The following is a 3253-nucleotide window of genomic DNA, read 5'->3' as shown; positions in this document are numbered from 1 at the left end:
CCCTATTCCATATCTGTTTATTTGCATCCATTTTCTTTAAAATATAAAACATTCTCACACCTCTGATCAGTTTCATATATCCAGCTTTGTTTATATAAACCAGGGAACAGTCCAAAGACTGAATTCTCTACTGTTGGACAGGGTAAGGTAAATGCCATGCATTGATTATTGGGTCTGAAAAAGGGAGCATTCCTACCTTTTCTTGGCTTTGAAATGCTCACAGCAGTAAAATATTTTAAATTCTGGCTAGCTGAAAAACCTATTAAATCTTTATAAGACTGTAATAATTAGGTAAAATTTCATAACATATTAAATGTTATCTATCCATTAACGTGCAGTCATGTAGAATTCTTGAGTCTTTGTAACATGCCAGCATGTGATTTTTGACACAATTTTAAATCTCAAACTGCCTGATATATTCTTGCTAGTTTACTCACAGCTTTGCCTGATGTATTTATAAATTGTGATCAAAAGCATTTCAGCCACCTGAAAAGAAATTGAAAAAGGAGTGGAAACCTGCTTGTTCAGATGTGGAAGAAAAATCCATCTTTTTTGTAAAAAGCCTCCTACACAGATAAAATGGCCGAGGGAAAAAAAAATGCTTGTTTTGGAGAAACTCCTTACTGACTAGCTGTCTCTCTTGATATTTAACCAGAACTTGCTCAGATGTAACTGATTTGAAAATATTAATATGTACATTTAATTTTCTGCTGAGATCATCAGATGGTTTTCTGAAATACAGCATACTGCATGGGATGTGTATCAGCAGCCACATGCAATGTTAGCAGCTCTTTAAACCCTTGGAAGTACAGTTTAAAGAGTCCAGACAAAAACCAGGCATTATATGAGAAGACAGAGAAAGCTATTTTTGAGGTTGTATCAGTGTGTGTGGGTGGCAGTGGGGACTGCTTTTTAAAATTTTTTTTAGCAGTCTCAGTTTAAAGCTCTTTAAAACTCCAAAATGCCAAGTGTGAGATCACAGGGATTTAAGTGATGAAAGAAGCCAATGAAGGCAAGTAAACAACATGAAATGAAATTTTAGGAAACATAGCTTTGTCTTCCTTTTTCCTTTCTTTGTTTATTCCTATTTTATGCCTGTTTTTTAAACTTTAGTTATTTATTCCTATCCATCTTACATATTTTAAGCTATGTTTCCAGACTACAGAGTAATATTCTGCTTGCATAATTCCAGTGAACAATCAATAAATTAAGTAGCCACCAAAACTGATTATTGGCTTGACTTAGTCAAATCGAAGTTCTTTTAAGGTGTATCCAGCAACCTAATTAATTACTTTCAATGGAAGGAGATATAGTGTGCTAGGATAGGATCAATCTTGTTATGGGCTTTACATAGTGCTTCCTTTTCTTAGAATCTATATAAAAATGAAAGTCTTGGTTTAGTCATAATGAAATTGCTTTTTAACATCTGTGAAACAGTTGAAATTTCACATAGTGTATTACAGTGTAAGTGTCAGACTAAATTTAACTGACATCACTGTCTTCTCACTGATGCAGACAACTGTCGTTATAGGCCCATCGTTAATAAAATAATATCTTCATTAACCTCCCGTATTTTGAAAATGTAGTAGTTTATTCCAGCCAAAGACACTCTGTGGTCTTCTTAACAAATAATTGCTGAACACAGAATTTACAGATTAAAAAAACAGGCAGTCAACTCTTTAAATATTGCTCACTAAACGTTACGTAAAGTTGGTGGCATTCTTTCAGGCAAGGAGTGCATCCGTCATTTGCATTTCATTGACCTTGAAGCTTACTGGTTAGAGATGAAACTTCACCTATTCAAAGCAACCTGTTTAAAATATTCAAACAGATCTTTTTTAAAGTGCATTTCACGTTTTAATTTCCTACTGTTCTTCTTCCATTGAGAAAGCACTGTCTGAGCCCAAAGGGATTTCCACATCTAGCTTTCATGCTTTTTGTTGCTACATGGCAGTGACCGCTAGATTGGCAAATAGAATAATTGCCTTTGAGAGATTTCTTTAAGGATGTTAAGAGCATGAACTTCATTCTTTTTAAGTAGCTTCTTAAAAAAATGCTTCAAAACAAAGTCAACTATTGATCCAATTCTTTGAATAAAAAATTCTCCCCATTTGACAATAGGATTTACTACTGAAGACAAAACGTACATTAATCTTTCTAGTTTATTGTCTTCAGTTGACAAAGGTAGAATTACAGAGTTGCAGCACAAAGAAAGATTTGTACTGTCTGTTTGAAATGACAAATCTACATAAATTCATTGACTGACTCAGGATAAAAGCAATCTTTACATCTCTATATCTTGTCAGCTGAACAGAAATATGGGTATAATTTACGCTTTAATTCCTAGTAATATTATTGAATAACTTGTTTATTTTCTAAGCACATTTTTTATTTCCTTGTTTGTTTATTGTAGTGATGGTTTGGGTTGTTTTTTTTTTTTCTCCTCTGGAAGTGAAAAGAACATCCAGAATGTCTATTTACTGCCAGAGGAGCAGGGTGGCAATTTTAGCCAGCAAAAACCAACCAGCCAGATAGTGCACATACACACACACACACACACACACACACATGCACACACTCTCACCCTCCCCAAACATTTTGAAGAGTTTGGACCAACTTCACAGATTTTACACTTCTCTCGTCTACCACTGGGATATCTAATTTGAACCCTAATTTCTAAAGGGAGAGGGATGGAAGAGAAGGCAAGAATGTCAATATTCTGTCTGTCACGTGTGTGTATAGCAGTATAAAAACAGCCACTGTGGGACAGTAACATTTTTTTCCACTGTCAGCTGCAACGAGATACTGAGCTAGGACAGATACTGCAGGAGTAGTGAAAGGAATCCTTCATGGAATCTTACCTCCCCAGCTTTTAACTCACGTCCCCTTTCCTTACAATAACCATAGCGGTGTACTTGGCCCCAAGGATTGGAGAAGCGAGACCTACTGTGTTGCTTCAGTTGCACGTGGATTTAGGGGACGGGGGAGAAAAAGGGCAACAAACCAGCAAACAAAGGTTCAGCATCTGGTAAGACAGAGGCAAATTAAAGCTTGCGCTGCACTGATCACGCACAAGCTTGAGCAAAACGGAAAAGCGCTGTACACGAAGTACGCTGCGGCTAGCGAGCCTAGGGTCTCCCTGAAAGCAAGCTCCGTGCAACGTTACCGGAGACACACGTACGTAAACACACATACAGAGGCACTTACACCCCCCGGCTCTGCCAGTATGCGCACACCGCGAGCGCGGCATCCC

The 3253-nt window shown here is 37.1% G+C and overlaps 1 long non-coding RNA gene across 1 annotated transcript in view; it reads right to left on the bottom strand.

The window, feature by feature from the left end:
* Nucleotides 1–3253, bottom strand: part of LOC108449169 — a 22583-nt gene extending 19330 nt beyond the window's left edge. Inside the window, exon 1 of the long non-coding RNA XR_001865304.1 lies at nucleotides 3208–3253. This is a non-coding gene — a long non-coding RNA (uncharacterized LOC108449169). The remainder of the gene's footprint in view (nucleotides 1–3207) is intronic.

This window comes from Corvus brachyrhynchos, unplaced genomic scaffold (assembly GCF_000691975.1).
Source record: "Corvus brachyrhynchos isolate BGI_N302 unplaced genomic scaffold, ASM69197v1 scaffold17, whole genome shotgun sequence".
NCBI classification, from domain to species: Eukaryota; Metazoa; Chordata; class Aves; order Passeriformes; family Corvidae; genus Corvus; species Corvus brachyrhynchos.
This window is presented reverse-complemented; position numbering and strand designations above follow the sequence as displayed.